The 18,642-nt window shown below is 40.2% G+C and overlaps 1 pseudogene; it reads left to right on the top strand.

Annotated features, from left to right (window-relative positions):
- LOC101176290 overlaps positions 1 to 16,845 on the top strand; it is a 31,308-nt pseudogene extending 14,463 nt beyond the window's left edge.
- The last annotated feature ends 1,797 nt before the right edge of the window (positions 16,846 to 18,642 follow it).

Genomic DNA, 18,642 nt, shown 5'->3' with positions numbered 1-18,642 from the left:
AGTCTTGCTCTGTTGCCCAGGCTGGAGCGCAGTGGCGCGATCTCGGCTCACTGCAAGCTCCGCCTCCCGGGTTCACGCCATTCTCCTGCCTCAGCCTCTCCGAGTAGCTGGGACTCCAGGCGCCTGCCACCACGCCCGGCTAATTTTTTGTATTTTTAGTAGAGACGGGGTTTCACTGTGGTCTCGATCTCCTGACCTCGTGATCCGCCCGCCTCAGCCTCCCAAAGTGCTGGGATTACAAGCGTGAGCCACCGCGCCCAGCCAAGAAATTTTAAAAGAAGTTTTTCAGAATAAAGGAAAATTATATAGGTCAGAAATTCAGATCTACATAAAGAAAGGAAGAGCATCAGAAAAGGAATAAGTCAAGGTAAAATTTAAACATTTATTTTTCAGGCTGGGTGTGGTGGCTCACTCCTGTAATCCCAGCTTGACCTTTGGGAGGTCAAAATAGCAACAAAGTATTTAATTATGTATGTTTATATACATATAGATATATTCTATGTATACTTATGTAAAAGTGAAATGAATGACCATAATGACACAAGGTATTGGAGGGAGAAATTAGAATTATTCTGTTGTTATACAGTACTGGTACTATCCATAAAGCAGTATAGCATTATTTGAGACTTGGATTAGCTGTAAATGTATATTGCAAATGCTAGGGGAGCTACTAAAAAAAAGCCTTTAAAAAAGTATAATAGTATGCTAAGAAAGGAGAGAAAATGGAATCATATAAAATGTTCAATTAACACCACAAAAGGTAGAGAAAGAATGGCAGACAAAAATAGGAACAAAACAAATGCAAAAAATGGGTAACAGTAACAAATATGGTAGAAATTGATCGAACTACATTAATAATCACTAATCAATGGTCTAAATACACCAACTAAAAGGATTACCAGAGTGAATTAAAAGATCCTAGGCTGTGCACAGTGGCTCATGCCTATAATCCTAGTGTTTAGGAGGGCCAGGATGGGAGGATTGCTTTAGACCAGAAGTTCAAGACCAGTCTAGGCAACATAGTGAGACCCTATCTCTACACAAAATTTAAAAATTAGCTGTGTGTGGTGGCACTTGCCTGTAGTCCTAGCTACTGGGGAGACTGAAGCAGGAGGGTTGCTTGAGCCCAGGAGTTGGAGGCTGCAGTGACCTATGATCACGCCCCTACACTCCAGTCTAGGCAATAGAGTGAGACCTTGTCCCCCACCAAAAAAGAAACAAAGAAAGAAAGAAAATAAGACCCAGATATATGTTGTCTACAAAATAAAAAAAGCACTTTAAATACAAAGACACATATAGATTCACTAGGAATTGCAAATTAAAACAATAAGAATGACCAAACTCCAAAACACTCACAGCACCAAACGCTGGCAAGGATGTAGAGTAACAGGAACTCACTGATTGCTGGTAGGAATGCAAAATGGTCACTACTACCATTAAAAACAAAGCCTTTTTCTTGCCAGGGGGTGGGGATGGAGGATGGAGTCTCTCGCTCTCGCTCTGTTGCCCAGGCTGCAGGGCAGTGGTGGAATCTTGGCTCACTGCAACCTGTGCCTCCCAGGTTCAAGGGATTCTTGTGCCTCAGCCACCGGAGTAGAAAACAAAGCCTATTTTTAATGGAGAAATAAAACATATTCATAATATAAAATAAAAATTGAGAGAGTTTGTCACTAGCAGACCTGCCCTACAATAAATGTTAAAGGGACTCCTCCAGGGTGAAAGGGAGGGACACTAAGAACAAGGGTAGAGGTAGCTACATAAGTAAATACAAAGGACAATAGTATTGCATATATGGTTTATAACTCTTTTCTATATGATTTAAATGACAAATGAATAAAACAATGATTAAAATGCTATGTTAATGTGCATTCAATGTATAAAGATATAATTGTGACAATAACAACAGAAAGGGGAAAGGGATGGGGCTGAAAAGGAGTACAGTATTTACGTACTATTGAAAATAAGGCATTGGTATTAATTTAAACTTTATTGATGTAAAGTTAAGGTATTAATTGTAATCTCCAGATAATCACTAAGGAAAAAACTTCAAAATATACAGAAAAAGAAATGAGAAGGAAATCAAAACAAGAAAGCTTGATCTAAGAACAAGTTGTCAGAATAGAAGTTCTTTGGCTCCAATATCCCTCACAGAAATCGAACTAGCAACTATCCATGGACAAGAATTCCTCTGTGAATACCTCAGAACTTGAAAGTGAGGCTAACACACCCTCTGGGACAGGAGAGTGGAAAAAAGCTGCATTCAAAGGGTAAGAGGAATAGCTTCCATCTGACTGCAAAGTATACTTCCCCCAAGCCTGCACAGCACCACATGAGAGGATTCTCCTAGGTCCACAGTTTCCACTGTGGGAAAAGAGAGTTGGAGGCAAACATTCAGCTTCCTCGCCAGTCTGGAGCCCTCTGAAGACAGATCACTCCTGTCTTGCCCCATGGGGAATATGGGGCAGGGGTGGTGGTGGTATAAACAGGGATAGGCCACCTGGGGCCGGGCTCATAGTGGCAAACATGCAAATTTTGGTGGTGGCTCTGCATTCTGGCCAACAGAAGCACTTCACCAGAGAAACTGGCCAACAGAATTGCTCCTAACACAAAGAAATAATAAATGCTTGAGGTGATGGATACCCCAATTACCCTGATCAAAACATTGCATGCCTATATAAAAACATCACATGTACCCTGTAAATGTGTACAGCTATTATGTTTCCACCATTTTTGTGAAAAATGTCACTGGTATTTTGATAGGGATTGCACTGAATCTGTGGACCATTTTTGACAGTATGATTATTTTCACAATATTAATTCTTCCAATCTATGAACATGTATATCTTTTCACTTATTTATGTTTTCTTCCATTTTTTTCATCAGTGTTTTATAGTTTTCCTTTTAGAGATCTTTCACCTCTTGGTTAAATTGATTCCTAGGGGTGTTTTTGTACCTAGTATAACTGCGATTGCATTCTTGATTTCTTTTTCCATTAGTACATTGTTAGTGTCTAGAAATGCTACTGATTTTTGCTTGTTGGTTTTGTATCCTGAAACTTTGCTGAATTAATTCATTAGCTCTAACCTAGGCTGAAGAAGTTTGGGGCAGTGACAGCAGCAGTGTAAGTTGTTGATCTCTTTAGTGGCAAGAGTTTTTAGGGTCTTCCTATTTTGGGATTCCCCACAACATGGAGACTTAGCCAAAGGGATCCCTCTTAGTGTCAGGTCTGACATGGCCTATAAGCAGTTGTAGAGGCTCTGAGTTCCAGGTGCAGGTGCTCAGGGTGGTTGAGGGGCCACACGGACCTAAGCTCAGGGTCTTCTGACCCCATTGTGGCACCTGGGTCTTAGGGTTCAGGTTTGTTCTCTGTGGCCAGGTTGGATGTATCATGCTCACAGACTCAGGTTCTGTGACTCTCAGGCACCTTCTAGCAGCTCAGGCCCAGGGAGCCAAATCGTAGCTGTGATTCTATCCCTGGAGGGCAGGGCAAAACTCTGGCCTGGCTCAGGGGAAGAAGGGGTACTCTGGGGGTTTGGGCCTACAGAGCAGGGTATGGCTGCAATTTGGGAATATGAGTCATAGGGCTCAGTAGCAAATCATATCCCAGAGGATGAAGCATCATACAGTGGTGACTCTAGATCCTGGGATAGTGGGACCCAGAAGTATCCTAGACTCTGTGAAACCGGGATCAATGGCAACAAAGTACCCCAAAATGGCAGAGCACAGCTGTCGTTTGAGCCCTGTGGGTCATGGAACAATGACTCTACTTCTTGGATAGAGGGGCAGGGCTCTCCCCAGGGAGCAGAGTCTCTCTAGCTCAGACTCTAGAGCTAGTCCAGCTCCAGGAAAGCAGGGCAGTAGAGTTATGTGGCCTGTAAGTGTTGTGTCTCAGCTCAGTCACTGCCCTAATTCCCTGGGACGCGTGGTACTACATCATCCCATCTCTGGGATGCACAGTTGCTCACATTGGCCAGGGCACCAATTCCTCAGAGGATGATGTGCCACTTCAGCTCAGGCCTTGGGGGGTGTGACTGTCCAAGATAAATTCATAATTACTAGTTCCACAAAGATATAATACAAAGAAAAAAATCAATGGAGCCTAACCTCAAAATGATCTAGCTGTAAGAATAAAGACTAGGATTTTAAAGCATCCATTATATTATGCTCAAAAATGTGAGGGAAAAATACGCTTTTAATGAATGGACAGATAGGATATTCATTAAATAAATAAAAACTGTAAAAAGGAACAAAACGGTTTTTCTAGAAGTAAAAATATACTACGTGAAAAAATTATATCATATATTTGAATATATATTTGAAAACTGCTAAGAATGTAGATTTTAAATTATCTCACAACAACAAAACATATATGAGGTTATGGATATGTCAATCAGCTCGATTTAATCATTCTACAATGTATACATGTATCAAAACATCACACTATACATTTTAAATATACACAATTATTTATTAATATAAAATTTCTAAATTATATATATAATTTCTAAAAAGAAATAACCTAATTCATTCAAAGAGTATTAGAAAACTGAAAGTGTATGCATGCAATAAGTATGGCATTGTTAAATTCATTAAAGGACTGCATACAAAAAATGGCATTATGCAAATTCTCTTTAAAAAAAAATTTTTTTTTTTTTTGAGACAGACTCTTGCTCTGTCACCAAGGCCAGAGTGCAGTGGCGTGATCTCGGCTCACTGTAACTTCCGCCTCCTGGGTTCAAGGGATTCTCCTGCATCAGCCTCCCGAGTAGCTGAGATTACAGGTGCATACTATGCCCAGCTAATTTTTGTACTGTTAGTAGAGACGGGGTTTCACCATGTTGGCCAGGCTGGTCTTGAACTCCTGACCTCAAGTGATCCACCCGCCTTGGCCTCCCAAAGTGCTGGGATTACAGGTGCGAGCCACCGCACCTGGCCTAAATTCTTTTTTAAAAAAAATTAAAATTCTCTGGGTGAACTTAAAAGCATAGGATGAAAGATAAGTTGCTGAACTTAAACATAGATGGGTAGAAATTATCCAAGCTGAAGAAGAGAGAAAAACATTGGTGAAAAAATAGAACAGAGCCTCAAGGACTAGAGTACAGTATCAAATATTCTAACATTTATCTAATGAAGTCGCACAAGAAAAAAAGGAGAGAATAGAAAAAATATATGTATTTGATAAAATAATCACTGAAAATTTCCCACACTTAGTGAAAGCATAAATTTATAGATTCAAGAATATGAAAAACTTCCCAAGATGATAAATATGAAGAAAATTGCATCTAAAAATGTGAAAGTCCCATAGTTCTTAAAACATGAGTCATGGACTCCTAGGGATCAAAATAATATGAAGATAATATTTGCCTTTTTATTATTATTTTTTTTTACTGTGTTGACATTTACACCAGTGGGGCAAAAACAATAGTGGACCAAACTGCTGGGACCTTAGCATGAGTCAAGGCAGTGGCACCAAACTACACTTAACAATTACTGTCTTTTATACCACTAGAAACTCAGTTTAAAAAAAAAAGAAGAAGAAAAAACCAGTGTTACTTAAGAATATTCTTGATGAATCAGTAAAAATTATTAATTTAATTAACTCTAGGCCCCTGAATGTACATCTTTTTTTCATTAACAGACTTAATTTATTAGAGCAATTTTAGGTTTTTCCAAAAATTTTGATGATCTTACAGAGAGTTCCACATACCCTCTTTATCTCCCACTGACAGTTTCCCCTATTATTAGTATCTTACATTCGTGTGGTATATTTGTTACAATCATGAGCCAATACTGATACATTAAAATTAACTAAAGTCTATAGTTGACATTAGGGTTCACTCTTGGTGTTGTACAATTCCATGAGTTTTTTATACTGTCATGTTTCTACCATTACAGGATCATACAGAATAGTTTCACTGCCTAAAAAATCCCATGCTTCAGCCAGGTGCAGTGGCTCACGCCTGTAATCCCAGCACTTTGGGAGGCTGAGGCAGGTGGATCACGAGGTCAGGAGATCGAGACCATCCTGGCTAACACGGCGAAACCCCGTCTCTACTAAAAAATGCCAAAAAATTAGCCGGGTGCGGTGGTGGGCACCTGTAGTCCCAGCTAGTCAGGAGACTGAGGCAGGAGAATGGCAGGAACCCAGGGGGCAGAGCTTGCAGTGAGCTGAGATCACACCAGTGCACTCTAGCCCGAGTGACAGAGCGAGACTCCATCTCAAAAAACAAAGAAACAAAAAAATTCCATGCTACTCCTATTCGTCCCTTCCCTTCTCCCACCAAACCCCTGGCAACCATTGATCTTTTTACTAAATCCATAGTTTTGCTTTTTCCAGAGCATCATATGTTGGAATCATACATTATATAGCCATTTCAGATTGGGTTCTTTCACTCAGTAATATGCACTTACGTTTCCTCCGTGTTTCTCCACGGTTTGAGAGCTCATTTGTTTTTTTTATCTCTGAATGATACTCCATTGTCTGGATGTGTCACAGTTTATTTATCCTTTCTCCTACTGAAAGACTTCTTTACAGCTTCTAAGTTTTGGCAAACATGAATAAAGCTGCTATAAACATTCATGAGCAGGTTTTTGTGTGGATATGTTTTCAATCCATTTGAGTAAATACAAAGAAGCTGAATAACTGGATCATATGGTAAGAGTATGTTTAATTTTACTAAAACGACTATGTTTAATAGTTCAGTAAGAAACTGCCCACCTGTCTTCCAAAGTCGTTCTACCATTTTGCATCTCCACCAGCAACAAACGAGAGTTCCTGTTTCTCCAAATTCTTGGCAGCATTTCGTGTTGTCAGTGTTTTGGATTTTGGCCATTCTAATAGATATGTAGTGATAACTCATTGTTTTAAATTGCAATTCTCTAATGACATGATGTTGAGCAATTTTCATATGCTTATTTGCCACTTGTATATCTTCTTTGGTGAGGTGTCTCTTAAGGACTTTTACCCTCTTTTTAATTGAGTAATTAACTATACATATTTTTAATATTCTATATGATGAAATCAGAATTACACATAAAGCACTTCTGCTATATACAGACGTATGATGGTTTTCTTGAGGAAGAGCACTTGTGTGATTGTTTGAGTCGTGAGGTGAATTAGCTGAGTTTTTCATGGAGCACCATTTTTTACCTCAAATAGTGACTGTTAAACTATGGCTATTCAGAGTAGGATATTGACAAACATTTTATTTAAAAGGAACAAAACTAGCTTATTTCAACAGGAAAAACTTATGTGATAAATATAAAATTCAAGCTTTCAAGCAAAAATTAGAATTTATGTTTTATGAAAGCATAGGTTTTTCATTTATTTATTTATTTAGAGACAGGGTCTCACTCTGTCAGCTAGGCTAGAGTACAGTGGTGTGATCATGGACAACTGCAGCCCGACCTCTATGGCACAAGCAACCCTCCTGCCTTGACCTCCTAAAGTGCTGGGATTACAGGCATAAGACATAGTACCTGACCGGAATTTTGGAACACATACCTGCCAGCACAAGCTTGACAGCTTTTCAATACATAAAAACTTTTCTGATGAGATTGGTGGTGCTATTAATGAACGATATTTTAGTCTGAGCCAAGATGGCCACATAGGAACACTCCAGTCTATAGCTCCCAGGGTAAGCGACGCAGAAGATGGGTGATTTCTACATTTCCAACTGAGGTACCAGGTTCATCTGACTGGGGAGTGAGCTGGACAGTGGGTGCAGGACAGTGGGTGCAGTGCACCATGCATGAGTCAAAGCAGGACGAGGCATTGCCTCACCTGGGAAGTGCAAGGGGTCAGGGAATTCCCTTTCCTAATCAAAGAAAGGGGTGACAGACGGCACCTGGAAAATCGGGTCACTCCCACCCTAATACTGTGCTTTTCCAACGGGCTTAACAAACGGCACACCAGGAGATTATATCCCGCACCTGGCTCAGAGGGTCCTAAGCCCAAGGACCCTCGCTCATTGCTAGCACAGCAGTCTGATATCAAACTGCAAGGCGGCAGTGAGGCTGGGGGAAGGGCACCCACTGGTGCCCAGGCTTGAGTAGGTAAACAAAGCAGCCTGGATGGTCGAACTAGGTGGAGCCCACCACAGCTCAAGGCCTGCCTGCCTCTGTAGGCTCCACCTCTGGGGGCAGGGTGCAGACAAACAAAAGACAGCAGTAACCTCTCCAGACGTAAATGTCCCCGTCTGACAGCTTTGAAGACAGTAGTGGCTCTCCCAGCACGCAGCTGGAGATCTGACACTGGGCAGACTGCCTCCTCAAGTGGGTCCTTGAACCCTGAGTAGCCTAACCAGGAGGCACCCCCCAGTAGGGGCAGACTGACACCTCACACTGCTGGATACCTCTCTGAGAAAAAACTTCCAGAGAAACGATCAGGCAGCAACATTTCCTGCTCACCAATATCCGCTGTTCTGCAGCCTCTGCTGCTGATACCCAGGCAAACAGGGTCTGGAGTGGACCTCCAGCAAACGCCAACAGACCTGCAGCTGAGAGTCCTGACTGTTAGAAGGAAAACTAACAAACGGAAAGGACATCCACACCAAAAACCCATCTGTACGTCACCAACATCAAAGACCAAAGGTAGATAAAACCACAAAGATGGGGAAAAAACAGAGCAGAAAAACCGGAAACTCTAAAAATCAGAGTGCCTCTCCTCCTCCAAAGGAACGCAGCTCCTCACCAGGAACAGATCAAAGCTGGACGGAGAATGACTTTGACAAGTTGAGAGAAGACGACTTCAGAAGATCAAACTACACCGAGCTAAAGGAGGAAGTTCAAACCCATGGCAAAGAAGTTAAGAACCTTGAAAAAAAAATTAGACAAATAGCTAACTAAGATAACTAATGCAGAGAAGTCCTTAAAGGACCTGATGGAGATAAAAACCATGGCACGAGAACTATGTGACAAATGCACAAGCCTCAGTTGCAGATGTGATCAACTGGAAGAAAGGGTATCAGCGACGGAAGACGAAATGAATGAAATGAAGCAAGAAGAGAAGTTTAGAGAAACAAGAATGAAAAGAAACGAATAAAGCCTCCAAGAAATATGGGACTATGTGAAAAGACCAAATCTACGTCTGATTGGTGTACCTGAAAGTGACAGGGAGAATGGAACCAAGTTGGAAAACATTCTGCAGGCTATTATCCAGGAGAACTTCCCCAATCTACCAAGGCAGGCCAACATTCACATTCAGGAAATACAGAGAATGCCACAAAGATACTCCTCGAGAAGAGCAACTCCAAGACACATAATTGTCAGATTCACCAAAGTTGAAATGAAGGAAAAAATGTTAAGGGCAGTCAGAGAGAAAGGTCGGGTTACCCACAAAGGGAAGCCCATCAGACTAACAGCTGATCTCTCGGCAGAAACTCTACAAGCCAGAAGAGAGTGGGGGCCAATATTCAACATTCTTAAAGGAAAGAATTTTCAACTCACAATTTCATATCCAGCCAAACTAAGCTTCATAAGTGAAGGAGAAATAAAATACTTTACAGACAAGCAAATGCTGAAAGATTTTGTCACCACCAGGCCTGCCCTAAAAGAGCTCCTGAAGGAAGCACTAAACATGGAAAGGAACAACCGGTACCAGCCACTGCAAAGACATGCCAAATTGTAAAGACCATCAAGGCTAGGAAGAAACTGCATCAACTAATAACCAGCTAACATCGTAATGACAGGATCAAATTAACACATAACAATATTAACCTTAAATGTAAATGGGCTAAATGCTCCAATTGAAAGACACAGACTAGCAAATCGGATAAAGAGTCAAGACCCATCAGTGTGCTGTATTCAGGAAACCCATCTCACGTGCAGAGACACACATAGGCTCAAAATAAAGGGATGGAGGAAGATCTACCAAGCAAATGGAAAACAAAAAAAGGCAGGAGTTGCAATCCTAGTCCCAGATAAAACAGACTTTAAACCAACAAAGATCAAAAGAGACAAAGAAGGCCATTACATAATGGTAAAGGGACCAATTCAACAAGAAGAGCTAACTATCCTAAATATATATGCACCCAATACAGGAGCACCCAGATTCATAAAGCAAGTCCTTAGTGACCTACAAAGAGACTTAGACTCCCACACAATAATAACAGGAGACTTTAACACCCCACTGTCAACAATAGACAGATCAATGAGACAGAAAGTTAACAAGAATATCCAGGGATTGAACTCAGCTCTGCACAAAGTGGACCTAATACACATCTACAGAACTCTCCACCCCAAATCAACAGAATATACATTCTTTTCAGCACCGCACCATACCTATTCCAAAATTGACTGCATTGTTGGAAGTAAAGCACTCCTCAGCAAATGTAAAAGAGCAGAAATTATAACAAACTGTCTCTCAGACCACAGTGCAATCAAACTAGAACTCAGGATTAAGAAACTCACTCAAAACTGCTCAACTACATGGAAACTGAACAACCTGCTCCTGAATGATTACCGGGTACATAACGAAATGAAGGCAGAAATAAAGATGTTCTTTGAAACCAACGAGAACAAAGACACAACACACCAGAATTTCTGGGACTCATTCAAAGCAGCGTGGAGAGGGAAATTTATAGCACTAAATGCCCACAAGAGAAAGCAGGAAAGATCTAAAATTGACACCCTAACATCACAATTAAAAGAACGAGAGAAGCAAGAGCAAACACATTCAAAAGCTAGCAGAAGGCAAGAAATAACTAAGATCAGAGCAGAATTGAAGGACACAGAGACACAAAAAACCCTTCAAAAAATCAATGAATCCAGGAGCTGGTTTTTGAAAAGATCAACAAAATTGATAGACTGCTAGCAAGACTAATAAAGAAGAGAAGAGAGAAGAAACAAATAGACGCAATAAAAAATGACAAAGGGGATATCACCAACAATCCCACAGAAATACAAACTACCATCAGATAATACTATAAACACCTCTATGCAAATAAACTAGAAAATCTAGAAGAAATGGATAAATTCCTCGACACATACACACTCCCAAGACTAAACCAGGAAGAAGATGAATCCCTGAATAGACCAATAACAGGCTCTGAAATGGAGGCAATAATTAATAGCCTACCAACCAAAAAAAGTCCAGGACCAGATGGATTCACAGCCGAATTCTACCAGAGGTACAAGGAGGAGCTGGTACCATTCCTTCTGAAACTATTCCAATCAATAGAAAAAGAGGGAATCCTCCCTAACTCATTTTATGAGGCCAGCATCATCCTGATACCAAAGCCTGGCAGAGACACAACAAAAAAGAGAATTTTAGACCAATATCCTTGATGAACATTGATGCAAAAATCCTCAATAAAATACGGGCAAACTGAATCCAGCAGCACAGCAAAAAGCTTATCCACCATGATCAAGTGGGATGCATCCCTGGGATGCAAGGCTGGTTCAACATACACAAATCAATAAAGTAATCCAGCATATAAACAGAACCAAAGACAAAAACCACATGATTATCTCAATAGATGCAGAAAAGGCCTTTGACAAAATTCAACAGCCCTTCATGCTAAAAACTCTCAATAAATTAGATATTGATAGGATGTATCTCAAAATAATAAGAGCCATCTATGACAAACCCACAGCCAATATCATACTGAATGGGCAAAAACTGGAAGCACTCCCTTTGAAAATAGGCACAAGACAGGGATGCCCTCTCTCACCACTCCAATTCTACATAGTGTTGGAAGTTCTGGCCAGGGCAATCAGGCAGGAGAAGGAAATAAAGGGCATTCACTTAGGAAAAGAGGAAGTCAAATTGTCCCTGTTTGCAGATGACATGATTGTATATCTAGAAAACTCCATTGTCTCAGCCCAAGATCTCTGTAAGCTGATAAGCAACTTCAGCAAAGTCTCAGGATACAAAATCAATGTGCAAAAATCACAAGCATTCTTATACACCAATAACAGACAAACAGAGAGCCAAATTATGAGTGAACTCCCATTCACAACTGCTTCAAAGAGAATAAAATACCTAGGAATCCAACTTACAAGGGATGTGAAGGACCTCTTCAAGGAGAACTACAAACCACTGCTCAAGGAAATAAAAGAGGACACAAACAAATGGAAGAAGATTCCATGCTCATGGGTAGGAAGAATCAATATCGTGAAAATGGCCATACTGCCCAAGGTAATTTATAGATTCAATGCCATCCCCATCAAGCTAACAATGACTTTCTTCACAGAATTGGAAAAAACTACTTTAAAGTTCATATGGAACCAAAAAAGAGCCTGCATTGCCAAGTCAATCCTAATCCAAAAGAACAAAGCTGAGGGCATCACGCTACCTGACTTCAAACTATACTACAAGGCTACAGTAACCAAAACAGCATGGTACTGGTAGCAAAACAGAGTTATAGACCAATGGAACAGAACAGAGCCCTCAGAATTAATGCTGCACATCTACAACTATCTGATCTTTGACAAACCTGACAAAAACAAGAAATGGGGAAAGGATTCCCTATTTAATAAATGGTGCTGGGAAAACTGGCTAGCCATATGTAGAAAGCTGAAACTGGATCTCTTCCTTACACCTTGTACAAAAATTAATTCAAGATGGATTAAAGACTTAAATGTTAGACCTAAAACCATAAAAACCCTAGAAGAAAACCTAGGCAATACCATTCAGGACATAGGCATGGGCAAGGACTTCATGTCTAAATCACTAAAAGCAATGGCAACAAAAGCCAAAATTGACAAATGGGATCTCATTAAACTAAAGAGCTTCTGCACAGCAAAAGAAATTACCGTCAGAGTGAACAGGCAACCTACAGAATGGGAGAAAATTTTCGCAACCTACTCATCTGACGAAGGGCTAATATCCAGAATCTACAATGAACTCAAACAAATTTACAAGAAACAAACAAACAACCCCATCAAAAAGTGGGCAAAGGACATGAACAGACATTTCTCAAAAGAAGACATTTATGCAGCCAAAAAACAGGTGAAAAAATGCTCATCATCACTGGTCATCAGAGAAATGCAAATCAAAACCACAATGAGATACCATCTCACACCAGTTAGAATGGCCATCATTAAAAAGTCAGGAAACAAACAGGTGCTGGAGAGGATGTGGAGAAATAGGAACCCTTTTACACTGCTGGTGGGACTGTAAACTAGTTCAACCATTGTGGAAGTCAGTGTGGCCATTCCTCAGGGATCTAAAACTAGAAATACCATTTGAACCAGCCATCCCAATACTGGGTATATACCCAAAGGATTATAAATCATGCTGCTATAAAGAGACATGCACACGTATGTTTGTTGCGGCACCATTCACAATAGCAAAGACTTGGAACCAAGCGAAATGTTCAACAACGATAGACTGGATTAAGAAAACGTGGCACATATACACCATGGAATACTATGCAGCCATAAAAAATGATGAGTTCATGTCCTTTGTAGGGACATGGATGAAGCTGGAAACCATCATTCTCAGTAAACTATCACAAGGACAAAAAGCAAACACCTCATGTTCTCACTCATAGATAGGAATTGAACAATGAGAACACATGAACACAGGAAGGGGAACATCACACATGTGGACTGTTGTGGGCTGGGGGAAGCAGGGAGGGATAGCATTAGGAGATATACCTAATGCTAAATGACGAGTTAATGGGTGCAGCACACCAAGAAGACACATGTATACATATGTAACAAACCTGCACGTTGTGCACATGTACCCTAAAACTTAAAGTATAATAATAATTTTAAAAAAGAATGTTATTTTAATTTTCTATAATGAAATGTGTCAATATTTGAAAGATTTTCATAACTGGATGAGCCAATATTCTGCACCAAAATACAGTGCTAAGAAAGTGAATGGGTAAGCCACAGGCTGGGAAAATGTGCAAATATATATATTTGAAAAACGACTATTATCCAAAATAAAAATACAACTCAATAATAAAGAGACATCAGGGTGCAGTGGTTCACACCTGTAACCTCAGGAACTGGGAGGCTAGAGTGGGATAATAGCGTGAGCCCAGGAGTTTGAGCTGCAGGGAGCTATGATGGTGCCACTGCACTCCAGCCTGGGCGACAAAATACTATCCCAACTCAAAAATAGAGGAAAGAAAAAAAGACAACCCAGTTTAAAATGGGCAAAAGATTTAGACCAATATTTCACAAAGAAAGATATGAGAATGCTATGAACACACAAATAAATGCTCAAAATCATTAGTCAAAGATATATTACTATAAATATATCAGAATGTCTAAAATGAAAAGATTGGCAACACCAATGTCGGTGAGGTGATGGAACACTGAAACTCTTACACACTGTACTATATTAAGCCATGTTGAAAAATGTGAGAGTAGTGGTTGCCTTCTGAGGGATGGATATGCGGGGATTTTCTGGGAAGGAATGTGAGTGAACTTTCTGGGAAGATATAAATATTCTGTATCTTGATAGGAGTTTGGATTATATAAGTGTATGCATTTGTCAAAATTCACTGAATGGTATACTTAAGATTGTGCATCAAGGCTGGGCATGGTGGCTTATGCCAGTAATCTAAGCTACTTGGGAGGCTAAGGTGGGAGGATAACTTGAGGCCAGGAGTTTGAGACCAGCCTGGGCAAAATTGTGAGACTCTGTCTCTACAAAAAAATTTTAAGAATTAGCTAGGCCTAGTGGCATGCACCTATAGACACAGCTACTCGGGAGGCCGAGGTGGGAAGATTACTTCAGCCTGGGAAGTTGAGGCTTTAGTGAGCCATGATAGCACCACTGCACTCCAGGCTGGGTGACAGAGATCTGTCTCCAAAAATAAATTAATAAATAAAATAAAGATTGTGCATCTTCTATATGTAAAATCTTACCAAGACAAACTCATATACATGACATTAAACTCTAAAAAATGATATGCATGCTGAAGTATTGAATGAAGTATGTTGATATCTACAACTTACCTTGAAATGCCTCAAAAAAAAAAGATGGATTAATGGATGGACAGAGGGATCAACAAATAGACGGTTGAATAAATGTATAATAAAGCAAATTAATTGGTAATTGTAGAATCTAGATGGTAGTGGCTGAGTGTGGTAGCTCACGCCTGTAATCTCAGCACTTTGAGAGGCCAAGGTGGGCAGATCACATGAGGCCAGGAGTTCAAGATCAGCCTGGCCAACATGGTGAAACCCCATCTCTACTAAAAATACAAAAATTAGCCGGATGTGGTGGTGCACAGTGCACATAATCTCAGCTACCTGGGAGGCTGACGCATGAGAATCGGTTGAACCCAAGAGACAGAGGTTGCAGTGAGCTGAGATACCCCCATTCCCCATTGCTCTCCAGCCTGGGCAACAGAGGGAAACTCTGTCTCAAAAAAAAAAAAAAAAGATGGTGGATATATGCAAATTTGTTGTTTCTGATTATTTCAATTATTCAGTATATTTGATAACGTTTATAATAAAATGTTGGGAAAACTATTCACCAAAACAAAACAAAAAAAACCTACCTGCCCGTGGAGGCCACCAAGGAAGCATGGTTAAAGTCTCTCGTCTCCCTGCGGGTCATGTCTAAGTCAGTCTCCTAAAGAGCCCAAATAGCTGAGGGTGGTTGAGCTTTGAAACAACCAATGGGAGCCTGAGGAGCCGTTTTGAGCAATGGGGAATCCTCACTGACTGTGTGGTAATCAGAGACCCAAACACCAAGCGCTCCAGGGCCTGTGGGTTTGTCATGTATGCCACTGTGGAGGAGGTAGATGCAGCCATGAATGCAAGGCCACACAAGGTAGATGGAAGAGTTGTAGAACCTCACGCCTGTAATCCCAGCACTTCGGGAGGCCAAGGCGGGCAGATCACGAGGTCAGGAGATCGAGACCATCCTGGCTAACACGGTGAAACCCGTCTCTACTAAAAATACAAAAAATTAGCCGTGTGTGGTGGCGGGCACCTGTAGTCCCAGCAACTCAGGAGGCTGAGGCAGGAGAACGGCGTGAACCCAGGAGGTGGAGCTTGCAGTGAGCCGAGATGGCGCCACTGCACTCCAGCCTGCGTGACAGAGCAAGACTCCGTCTCAAGAAGAAAAAAAAAAAAATAGAGTTGTAGAACCAAAGAGAGTTGTCTCAAGAGAAGATTCTCAAAGACCTGGTACCCAGTTAACTGTGAAAAATATATTTGTCGGTGGCATTAAAGAAGACACTGAAGAACATCACCTAAGAGATCATTTTGAACAATATGGAAAAAATTGAAGTGATTGAAATCATGACTGACCAAGGCATTGTCAAGAAAAGGGGTTTTGCCTTTGTAACCTTTGACAACCATGACTCCATGGATAAGACTGTCATTCAGAAATAGCATACTGTGAATGGCCACAACTGTGAAGCTAGGAAAGCCCTGTCAAAGCAAGAGTGGTTCTGAAAACTTTGGTGGTGGTCCTGGAGGTAGTTTCAGCGGGAATGACAACTTAGGTCATGGAGGAAACTTCCATGGTCGTGGTGGCTTTGGTGGCAGCTGTGGTGGTGGTGAATATGGTGGCAGTGGGGATGACTACAATGGATTTGGTAATGATGGAAGCAATTTTTTTTTTTTTGGAGGTGGTTTTTTTGGAGGTGGTGGAAGCTACAGTGATTTTGATAATTACAACAATCAGTCTCCAAATTTTGGATCCCTGAAGGGAGGAAACTTTGGAGGCAGAAGCTCTGTCCCCTATGGTGGTGGAGGCCAATACTTTGCCAAACCACAAAACCAAGGTGGCTATGGTGGTTCCAGTAGCAGCAGTAGCTATGGCAGTGGCGGAAGATTTTAATTAGGAAACAAAGCTTAGCAGGAGAGGAGAGCCAGAGAAGTGACAGGGAAGCTACAGGTTACAACAGATTTGTGAACTCAGCCAAGCACAGTGGTGGCAGGGCCCAGCTGCTACAAAGCAGACATGTTTTAGACAAATACTCATGTGTGTGGGCAAAAAACTCGAGGACTGTATTTGTGACTAATTGTGTAACAGGTTATTTTAGTTTCTGTTCTGAGGAAAGTGTAAACCATTCCAACAAAGGGTTTTAATGTAGATTTTTTTTCACCCATGCTGTTGATTGCTAAATATAATAGCCTGATTGGGACACTGAATAAATGTCTTTTTTTTTTTTTAATGTGCTGTGTAAAGTTGGTCTACTCTGAAGCCATCTTGGTAAATTTCCCCAACAGTGTGAAGTTAGAGTTCCTTCAGGATGATGCCAGGTTCTGTTTGGAATTTATATACAACCTGCTTGGGTGGAGAAACCATTGTCTTCAGAAACCTTGGTGTGGTTGAACTGATAGTTACTGCTGTGACCTTAAGTTCACCATTAAAAGGGATTACCGAAGCAAAATCATGGAATTATTGGTTATTAAAATGATTGTTGGCATATCCTATGCAATATATCTAAATTGAATAATGGTACCCAATAAAATTATAGATGGGAATGAAGCTTGTGTGCCATCCATTATCATGTGTAATCAATAAACGATTTAATTCTCTTGAAGAAAAAATACTTGAAAGGAAACACACAATTGACTTCAGGTGTTGACACTTTGGAAGATTTTTCAAGTTATTTATAGTGACAGATATTAATGTTATAAAGAAAAAAATGCACCTTTTATTTAAAAAACTCTACCATTTCCCTAAAGAAGAAACAAACATGATTTTAAAAAATCTTATACTAATCAGTAGAGTATAGCTTTCCAGCTAAGCGATGAAATCATTTTAAATGGTAAACTTTATATTAAAGATATGAAGAAATGAACATGATTGTCCCACAGTTAAATCATTTTACTGCAGATAAATTGCCTGAAGCACATTTTCTTTGGGCGTTCATAGGGATTTATATTTTTAAACAGATTGAAGTTTAGATGTCCTCAAGAGTGTCACAGTCTAATTATATCATAGGTACGAAGTAGTTGTGTGACTGTATTTAGAAAGCATAACCTTTCTGTTAGCGATATCTCTAAAATGCCTGACACTTTATAGAATACTGTGAAATCAAATACAAACTCTGCTGAGATGGTAATGAAACATTTTGCTGTTAGTCCATGGTGAATATTATCCTTTAGAAAAGCATAAATACTACTTTCTGCATCTACCAAAGAATTAATTAAATCTGTTGCAATCTTTTTGATCATAAAAAATGGTTGCTACAACTTGCCTAATTATCCTAATTTTTTTTTCTAGTCAAGAAAAAAATCCTGTGGATATAGGAACCTTACCTTGCTTGATTGCATGCAGACTGCCAGGTAGTGATACTACTGAAAACTTGTCCTTCCATTCCTTAATTAGAGATACTTGCTGGTTGAATGGGCAATTTTCCTTCTCTTTGGAGAAAGGATCTAGATACTGTGCTTCAAACCAATTGTTCTGTTTCAAGTGGAAGTCCTCTAAGCTGGGACATGAAATGCCAAACTCTTATGCTTCAAATGTCTTCATTTATCCATTTAGGCAAAGCTAGATAAATTTTCTGAAATGGAAATTACCTCAGCATCTTTCTCTGATATTGACTAATTCCCACATCTCTTGTATCTATCCAAATTTTAACCTGAATCTTAAAAACAAACATTTTGGAGAAAGGCCCCTACTAATTTCAAAATTAAACAAACAAAATTCCCTAAACCAACTTTACTGGAACCCATTACTTGCTTTTTCTTCTGAGGTATCAGCACTTC

Source organism: Nomascus leucogenys, chromosome 1a (genome assembly GCF_006542625.1).
Source record: "Nomascus leucogenys isolate Asia chromosome 1a, Asia_NLE_v1, whole genome shotgun sequence".
In the NCBI taxonomy this organism is placed as follows: domain Eukaryota; kingdom Metazoa; phylum Chordata; class Mammalia; order Primates; family Hylobatidae; genus Nomascus; species Nomascus leucogenys.
The sequence above is the reverse complement of the archived record's forward strand: the minus strand, read 5'-3'. Positions and strand labels throughout refer to the sequence as shown.